Raw genomic sequence first — 10,674 nt, forward strand, 5'->3', positions numbered from 1 at the left:
GTGATGATCAAAAGTTGGGTAAAAGATTCAAATCTTCTAAATGGAGACATAAATATTAGTCAAAAGATGTCAAGTCGCGATTGTTTTGCGAAAATTTTGACTTTTAAAAAAATCGCCACTTAATTTTGAATAGGCATTAAGAAACCTTTATAAAGTACTTAGATGATTCAAAACAAGAAAATCGTTTAAGTTAGAGATTCTGACTAAGCAGTTCCTATTAACGTTTTAGGAAGATGTTAGGCACCTAAAATGTCCACTAACATACGGTTAACCGGATTGTTTTAAAACATCTTTTGACTAACTTTAAAAAAAGATTAATTTGTTGAAAAGTGATATATTTTTAAAAAAAAAGGACTTGTGTAAAATAAATTTAGGCGACTTAGTAGAGATTTTAACTAAGTATAAACAAAACTAATAAGAAAATAAACACATAAAAGGGGAAAGGGAGGAGAAAGTAAAAGATTTAGGTCATTGGGCTCAAATCAACGAAACCTGTCCTAGTCTAACTTGGCTTTCAACCCATTTCACCTGTCCAAATCTAGTTTTCGGGCCTTTTTGGCCCAAAATCCACTCCGACTGTATTAAATTTACAACTTTGACTTCGAGACCCAAATGAATAAATAATAGAATGAAGAAATAAATAAATAATAATAAAAAGACAACAACAGATGAATAAATGAATATAAGAAATGAGACTTTCGAGTCTCTTTACCACTTCAAGGATGAAACTTCAGCCCATTCTTCTTCTTTCGACTCCTTATATCCACAATTCATGAGATTGTCTTTTAATCTTTGAGAATGACTCAGGAGCAATGGGCCTCAGTGGCCTATATAGATAATGCAAATATGGGGAAAAAGTCCATTTAGGACCCAAAGACATTCACATGCAAGGAAAAGAAAATAAAGAAATTAATGTAGGCTCCAAATGTTAACATCTAAAAAAAAAGACATGGAAAGAGAATATTTCTTTTATTTGCTTTTAACTGAAACTTATTCAAGGAGACTAATTAATGCATGCAAATGTATTCAAGAGAAACCAACTACTATTCGAATATTTGATGCTCCTATTATTGGATAATTTAACAGAAGGCTAAAAATCTAAATGCCAACAGTTGAAAAATTGGTAAAATAACATTTTCACAACTATGTTATGTCTTCATGAGGATTCCAAATAGAAAGTTTACCGAGTCTAGGAATAAAAAGGGGGAAAGATACGAATATATACTTTCAGCGAACCAATTTACCAACATGATTATAGTATTACATGCTTACATATATAGAACGTATATTTAGTATAAAACAGTATGCATTGTACATATTTTGTAAGCCCAAAAAGTTACAGGTCCTCATTTTGACAATAAGTTCACACTGGTTGATGGCTAGATTTTCTTTCATTTTCAAATAAACTAGTTCACTCATCCAGTAAGTTAAGTAAGCAAAAAATGATTAGGTCATGTAGATACTATGTTTTATTTAGGAATATTATCCTGAAAAATATATTTCAATATAAGTTATTACAATTTTCCAAATGGAATTGAATTCCAAAATTTAGAATTATCCACCAAGGAAACAAATATTTCAAACATTCTTTATCAACGTAATCAATAAATTAAAAAAATACAACTTATCGTCAACATTCAAAACGACTAATCTGCTAATTCATTAAACAAGCTAAAATATCCCTCTTATGCAGAATGCCTTATGAAACCATTAAGAATTTTAGGCTATAACCTTACCCTTATCTTCCCTTCGACCGACTCAAAATGAATTTTCAAGAATCAAAATAAAGATCTTTGAGGACTCATGAGACTATCGATCTCATCATGGACATTCACGCATTATTTCCACCGACTTTTAAAGGTCAAGAGGATTTAAGGAGCAGCCCGCCTCAGATCAATATAGTCAATTAAACCGGTATTAATAACTTCGCACTAAGCGTGAGGTTAAGAGAAAACAAGGAACACAAATTAGAAGAGAATGACACGCTAGAACATTGAGACTAGATAGGAATATTCAGCTAGAATATGGCAAATCAGTCCATGACAAATGAAATACAAAATTCCACTATTTGTGGCATCCAACAACTACACAGCAGTTGGAAACTAGAAAGCAGATAACAGAATCAGAAGATATCAAAGTTGACAACTTTAAGGTTGAAAACAACTAAGTACCCACCTCATGCACTTTATAAGATCAATCACAACATGCATTAAGAGAAAAATATCAGTTAGAGTTGCACACAATCGAGATACGAACATACTATATCAGATTTAATAGTCCAAGAGCTATATGCAGCCGCACAAAGCATGGATTACTCTTCACTTCCTCGAATACATTATATGATTCACAAATTGATAGTGAAACACTTAAGTAACAAATTAACGTCTCATCGCATAAGCTCATACAAGAAAACATATAGCGCAGTGTGTCTTAATATACCCAATATGTTGTTTAAACTGTCATAAGGATTACCCTATCCTTCAGAAATAGGAAAACTTGTGTGAAATTAAGAAGTATTTACAGGCAAGAAGTAACCATCTTTTAATTATCTAGAATAAAATACAAGCGACAAGGATATGCAGAAATGTCTAAGAACTAAAAAAAACATCTTTTAGTTTATCCGAATACAGAAAGGAATAAATTTTCAGGTATTGGAGCAGTGCATAAATCATAGCATATAGTCACCTAAAGATTCAAACATAAAGCAGCTTAAAGAAATGTCCGCATTTATTCCAAACAGAACTACGAACATTAAAGCATGAATCATACCAATATTTACAACAACATACTACAACATATCCCCCTCAGGCCGATAAATAATAAAGCAAAGCAACTCTTTTAATCTTCATCAAAACCAAATTGAAAACTAGACAGTATTCACGTTATTGGTTCATGCTAAAGAATTGCAGATAACCAGCATCACCATCGATCATGAGACATTAATCAATGTAGTCGATAGCGAAACTCACAACGTACATACTAATTCAGCAAAAAAAATAATTATAAATAATCCTAAGGCCATCACGGCCATCTATAGCAAACAAATCCCAACCTCATTCATGATTTACTACTAAACAGACAACTAATTCTATGGAGAAAGGGGGATGGAGCAGAAAATGGTGGAATTGAAAGGGGTGAGAGTGTGTTTACCTCTTTTGGGGTAGCAAAACAGAATCTCGAGCTGACGTTTGACTCCACTATCACCAGAAATTAGTCCTTCGAGAGTTCCGACCGAATCAACGACTAAAAATTTTGAGAAAAATCTACTGAGTTTTGCCCAAACTCCTTTTTCCCCCTCTTCAGACTCTTTTTTTTTACCCCCTTTGTGCTCTAAAGAGGGCTACTTATAGAAGAATGAAAGAATCCCATCCCCTTGGAGATCACCGATGCAGAAAAAATTCTAATAGGGGTAATTTTGGGATTTTAAAATGGAGATATTTTGAAATTTGAAATTGGAATCCTTCTACAGCTTGGATTTTTCATCCACAACCAGTGTAAATTTTGGATTTTTTTTTCATGAAATCCAAAATTGGCCAACAAATAGAATTTAAGGGATGCAATTTTCCTCACGAACCAATGAGAATCGGGCAAGTATGTACGATTTCGTACCATTCATCCCAAAATTCTCGGCATCTAGCCATTAGGGGCGACACCTAGGTGCTTCTAGAAAATTCTTGGACTTTCCTCATACCCAATATCGTGTGATGCATAAAAAGTGAAAATGAGCGATTTGGGATCAACTTCGGGTTGGGTTTTTATTTGAAGCTGGTTCGGGTTTCACTGGTTGTTGATCTGGGTATGGGAGACGGGTTGTTGATGGTTTGTCAGTATGGTTGCTGGTGGATTCGGGTCGAGTTTGGATCTTTGGGGTTGTTGAGATCCTTCATGCATTGGTGTTGATCGATGTTGAAATTATTGGAATTGTATACTTGGAGCTGTTGTACTAGTTTGCTGAAGAAGATAGAAGAGATAGGTGGGCCGAGTCGGTGGCTTTGGACAGGGCTAATATGTAGTTGTAAAAAATAGGCTTGTAACCTCTTAATCATGAACTTGAAACTCTTCACATTCATACATAAGAATTTACCTGGACATAATTTTCAAAACTCTAGGTGTTCTATCACTTCAATTTGAAAGAAAGAGAAGGTAATCCTCGGCATAAATTTAGAAATATCCCGAAGACAAAGATGAAACCTGAATTTCCCAAAATACTCATATGCCTTCTAAAAGGGATGTGGTTGGATGATGGTGGTGATCATCCTTTAGTTGAAGTGTTAAATTTCGTTAGTAATAAGTAAAACAAGATGATAAGGTAGGAAGTAAACACATAGATTTGTTTGTTATCTCATGCTAATTGATCCATGAAGTAATGATGACTCGAGACTTTTAATGAACAGGATTTTTCTCAATGATATGGATAGGTGAAATTTTTCAGGAAAGTTCAACTCTTTTTCTTCCTTTAAGAAAGTGGAGGACAATAGAGTTTTTTAAGATGGGGGCCGAGCCGAAAGGCTGCCTACGAATCTCACGGGGGAGAAATCAAACCCTACGTAGTTTAAAACTATAACGACTTTTTCTGATTCAAAAATCAATTTTTCAAAAATGGTAGTGATCATTTTGAAAGTTTTAAGAAATACTGCGGACTTTTCTGAGAAACTTGGAGTACGTTTGATTAGACTTTTGTATAGTGGGGTATATTTCTGCGTAGAGATGTTTTATGAAAAATGAGATTGGATCAATTCGCCTTTGATTCGAGCCAACATAACACGTATAAGCACATAAACAATTATATTACACAAGTTTATTGTAATAAACGTGCATCCTAATTGGGTGACCCTTTTGAGCCAAGGGTTTAGGCCTAATGACTTTTGAAGAAAATATATGCCTTTTTAAAGTCAATTTATTATCCCCCTAAAACCTTCATAGGTATACATAAATGGCATAAATGCCTACAAAAGTTGCACAAAATGGATACAGTCTATAGGAAAAGGAAAAATAACATGAGAAGAAGAGTAATGTCCCGCGCAGGGGATACTAGTTCCTGAATGCTTCTTCTATCGGCCTTCGGCCTCTTAACTTTGTCCACTCCTCGTTATTGGCGACATCCGTTAATGATCAAGATATTGTCGTATAACTATGCCATAGATGCCACGCAACTATTCAAATCGATCAATTTCTTTCTTGTCTTGTTTAAATTCCTTCATCAATCCGTGTACAATTGAGTCATCCTTATACAAAAGTAAGTAAAACAAGTCTTCTCCCACCCCCACCCCCCACCCCCCCAAAGGTTAATGGATTAGATTAAACAAACATATATTTCTTCAATACATAAATATAAGTCACCTGTAATTAACTCGAGGTCAATAGACACAAGGCAAGTTTCTAATTATCCCAATACCCCCCTCGGGTATTGGGTCGTCCTAGGCTCATGCCTAAAATAGGGTTTTGGTTTCGCTCTATCCTAAGTGTCGAGAGTGAGTTTGAACCAAATTCTCAAGCGCACGACTTGGGTTAGAAAATACGAACAGCCATCAGACGACTCACGTGTTAATAAATTGTTGTATTTCCAACACATTATTTGGAATTGAATAACAGAGGCCGGGACATCCACGAAACCACAAAATAGATTATAAAATAATGTAGGAATATTGTACAAAAGGCAATAATTAAATACCACAAAATCAAAACATATAAACACATAAACAATTAATCAAAAGATGAAATCAAACATTTGGTTAGAACCTAATTTCAAATTCCCCTGTAGAGTCTCCATTTCTATTTTATGAAAATTTTGAATTTTAAAAAAATTCCCCACTTAATTTTGAAAAGACATTAAGAAACCTTTATAAAATACTTAGACGATTCAAATCAGGAAAATCATTGAAGTTAAAAATTCTGAATACGCGATTCCTATTAACATTTTAGAAAGGTGTTAGTCACCTAAAACGTCCGCTAACTTGCAGTTATCCGGACTGTTTGGAAACATCTTTTGACTAACTTCAAAAAAAAGATTAATTTGTTGAAAAGTGATCGATTTTACAAAAAAAAAAAAGACGCGTGAAATAGATTTAGGCGACTTCGTAAGGATTTTAACTAAGTCTAAACAAAAACTAATAAGCAAATAAAGACATAAAAGATGAAAGAGAGGAGAAAGTAAAAGATTTAGGTCATTGGACCCAAATCAACAAAACTCATCCTAGTCTAATTGAGCTTTCGACCCATTTCACCTGTCCTAATCTAGTTTTCAGGCCTTTTTGGCCCAAAATCCGCTCCACCTGTATTAAATTTACAACTTTGGCTTCGAAGCTCAAATGAATAAATAATGAAATAAAGAAATAAATAAATAAAAAAAAAAGAAAACTACAAATGAATAAATGAAAATAAAAAATGAGACTTCCGAGTCTCTTTGCCACTAAGGACGAGACTTCAGCCCATTCTTCTTCTTTCAACTCCTTATATCCACACGTCATGAGACTGTCTTCTAATCTTTGAGAATGACTCTGGAGCAATAGGGCAAACATGGGGGAAAAGTCCGTTTAGGACCCAAAGACACTCACATGCAAGGAAAAGAAAATAAATAAACTAATGTAGGCTCCAAAGGTTAACATCTAAAAAAAAGACATGGAAAGAGAATATTTCTTTTATTTTCTTTTAACTGAAACTTATTCAAGGAGACTAATTAATGCCTGCAAATGTATTCAAGAGCAACCACCTACTATTCGAATATTTGATGCTCCTGTTATTGGATAATTTAACAGAAGGCTAAAAAGCTATATGCCAACAGTTGAAAAATTGGTAAAATAACATATTCACAACTATGTTATGACTTCATGAGGAATCCAAATAGAAGGTTTACTGAGTCTAGGAATAAAAAAGGGGAAAGATATGAATATATACTATCAGCAAACCAATTTACCAACATGATTATAGTATTACATGCTTACATATATAGAACATATATTTAGAATAAAACAATATGCATTGTACATATTTTGTAAGCCCAAAAAGTTACAGGTCCTCATTTTGGCAACAAGTCTACACTGGTTGATGGCTAGATTTTCTTTCATTTTCAAATAGACTAGTTCACTCATCCAGTAAGTTTAGTAAGCAAAAAATGATCAGGTAGTGTAGATACTATGTTTTATTCGAGAATATTATCTTGAAAAATATATTTCAATATAAGTTATTACAATTTTCCAAATGGAATTGAATTCCAAAATTTAGAACTACCCACCAAGGAAACAAATATTTCGAACGTCCTTTATCAACGTAATCCATAAAATAAAAAAATACAACTTATCGTCAACATTCAAACCAACTAATCTGCTAATTCATTAAACAAGCTAGAATATCCCTCCTACGCAGAAAGCCTTATGAAACCATTAAGAGTTTTAGGCTATAACCTCACCCTTATCTTCCTTCGACTGACTCAAAATGAATTTTCAAGAATCAAAGAAAAGATCTTTGAGGACTCGTGAGACTATCGATCTCATTATGGACATTCACCTATTATTTCCACTAACTTTTAAAGGTCAAGAGGATTTAAGGAGCAGCCCGCCTTAGATCAATATAGTCAATTAAACTGGCATTAATAACTTCACACTAAGTGTGAGGTTAAGAGAAAACAAGGGACACAAATCGAAAGAGAATGCCACGCTAAAACATTGAGACTAGACAGGAATATTCAGGTAGAATATGGCAAATCAGTCCATGACAAAATAAAATACAAAATTCCACTATTTGTGGCATCCAACAACTACACCGCAGTTGCAGACTAGAAAGCAGATAACAGAATCATAAGACATCAACGTTGACAACTTTAAGGTAGAAAACAACTAAGAACCCACCTCTTGCACTTTATAAGATCAATCACAGCATACATTAAGAGGAAAATGTCAGCTAGAGTTGCACACAATTGAGATACGACCATACTATATCAGATTTAATCGTCCTAGAGCTATATGCAGCCGCACAAAGCATGGATTATCCTTCACATCCTTGAATACATTATATGATACACAACTTGACAGTGAAACACTTAAGCAACAAATTAACGTCTTATCGCATAAGCTCATACAAGAAAACATATAACGCGGTGTGTCATAATATACCTAATATGTTGTTTAAATTGTCATAAGGATTACTCTATCCTTCAGAAACAGGAACACTCAAGTAAAATTAAGAGGTATTTATAGGCAAGAAGTAACCATCTTTTAATCATCTAGAATATAATACAAGCGACTAGGATATGCAGGAACGTTTAAGAACTAAAAAAACATCTTTTAGTAGATTCGAATACAGAAAGGAATAAATGTTCAGGTATTGGAGCAGTTCATATAGTCACCTGAAGATTCAAACATAAAGCAGCTTAAAGAGATGCCCGCATTTATTCCAAACAGAACCACAAACATTAAAGCATGAATCATACCAATATTCACAACAACATACCCCAACGTATCCCCCTCAGTTCGATAAATAATAAAGAAAAACAACTCTTTTAATCTTCATTAAAACCAAATAAAAACTAGACAGTATTCAAGTTATTGATTCATGCTAAAGAATGCAGATAACCAGCATCACCATCGATTATGACACAGTAATCAAGGTAGTCGATAGCGAAACTCACGGAGTGCATACAGATTCAACAAAACAAACGATTACAAACAATACTAAGGCCATAACTTTCATCTATAGCAAACAAATCCCAGCCTCATTTATGATTTACTACTAAATAGACAACTAATTCTACCGAGAAAGGGGGACGGAGCAGAAAATAGTGGAATTAAAAGGGGTGAGAGTCTGTTTACCTCTTTTGGGGCAGCAAAATAGAATCTCGAGCTGACGTTGGACTCCACCACCACCAGAAATCAGTCTTTTGAGAGTTCCGATCGAATTGATGACTAAAAATTTTTAGTAAAAATCTACTGAGTTTTGCTCAAGCTCCTTTTTCCCTCTCTTCAGACTCTCTTTTTTACCCCTTTTTTGCTCTAAAGAGGGCTATTTATAGAAAAATGAAAGAATCCCATCCCCTTGGAGCTCACCGATGTGGGAAAAATTCAAATAGGGGTAATTTCGAGATTTTAAAATAGAGATCTTCTGAAATTTGAAATTGGAATCCTTCTACAACTTGTATTTTTCATCCACAACCAGTGCAAATTTTAGATTTTTTTCATGAAATCCAAATTGGCCAACAAATAGAAGTTAAGGGATGTAATTTTCCTCACGAACTAATGAAAATCGGGCAAGTATGTACGATTTCGTACCATTCAACCTGAAATTCTCGGCATCTAGCCGTTAGGGGTGACACCTAGGCACTTCTAGAAAATTCTTGAACTTTCCTCATACCCAATATCGTGTGACGCATAAAAGAGTGAAAATGAGCGGTTTGGGATCGATTGCGGGTCGGGTTTTTGATTTGAAACTGGTTCGGGTTTAACTAGTTGTCAATCTGGGTATGGAAGATGGGTTGTTGATAGTTTGCAAGTATGGTTGTTGGTGGATGCAGGTCGAGTTTGAATCTTTAGGGTTGTTGAGATCGTTGATGTGTTAGTGTTGATCGATGTTGAAATTGTTGGAATTGTATGCTTTAAGTTGTTGTACTAGTTTGCTGAAGAAAATAGAAGAGATAGGTGGGCTGGGTCGGTGACTTTGGATTGGACTAATATATAGTTGGGCCGAAATTGGCTGGGTACAATTTTTTGGGCTGGTTCCCATTTTAATTAAAAGGGGTTGTTGAAACTAAAGGAGAAATGAGTAAATTAGGCTATTTTGGTTATTTATTAAATAGCAATAACTAGCCAAAAGGAAAGTTTAGACAATTGTATTTAAAATTTAGCCTATTTAAAATTCAATTGATCAATTGCATTGCAATTACGGTCGAATTAATTTCAATTAAGGTCTAAATTTAATAAATTGACTCAATTAAATCAAAATTTGATATGAATTAACACCTTGTTTAATCCCGAGCTTCTTAATTTAATAAAATCAAATGCATATTTATCTAAATAAATTATTTTGATAATAAATTATATTACAATCAAGATTTTAATCATTATATTTATTTTCAAAATAATCCTTGATTAAAATTCAATATTCCATAGAATAAATATTTAAATAATCAAATTATATAATCTCGTATAACTGAACACGATATTATATAATCGCTGCTTAAAATGATCAAATTACGTACAAAAAATATTTTGAAATTTTTTTTATTCGGATGAAATAAATATTTCAATTTTATTAAAAATCGAAGAAACTCGTGATCAAATTTAGTTATGGAGGGCAAAAATTAGGTGTCAACAACAACTACAATTAATGCACTTCTTGGGAGGCAACCCAAGGAATTTTTTTTATGTTTTCTAATTTTTTTATTCAATTTTAGCTTGTTTTGGGGTGTTTATAAGTGATAGGATAAGTTGGTTAGGATGTCTCAAGAATGAAATCTGGATAAGAATATTGGATTTTTATTTTATCATTTTTCCTCTCTTAAGTAAGCTTACAAGGTATGATCTTTTGTGAAATTCTCTTTAAAAATACAAATGATTATCACATTCCATCATTTCTTTTGGTTTGAATTTAAATCGTTTGAGATTAATTTGGTAGAATATCTTTGTTGGGATGAAAATTTTTGAATGTGTGCCTTGTGTTACATGCTTAATTGCAAACTCTTACTTC

At 33.5% G+C, this 10,674-nt stretch overlaps 1 long non-coding RNA gene across 1 annotated transcript; it reads right to left on the minus strand.

Moving 5' to 3' along the window:
* Window positions 1-444: 444 nt before the first annotated feature.
* LOC107879419 lies at window positions 445-9,596 on the minus strand. Its single transcript, XR_001676995.2, has 3 exons — window positions 8,805-9,596; window positions 3,151-6,497; window positions 445-827 (listed from the first exon to the last, which is right to left on the minus strand). It is a non-coding gene; the product is annotated as an uncharacterized LOC107879419 (long non-coding RNA).
* Window positions 9,597-10,674: the final 1,078 nt, after the last annotated feature.

The sequence above is a fragment of the Capsicum annuum genome, chromosome 1, assembly GCF_002878395.1.
Source record: "Capsicum annuum cultivar UCD-10X-F1 chromosome 1, UCD10Xv1.1, whole genome shotgun sequence".
NCBI lineage: Eukaryota > Viridiplantae > Streptophyta > Magnoliopsida > Solanales > Solanaceae > Capsicum > Capsicum annuum.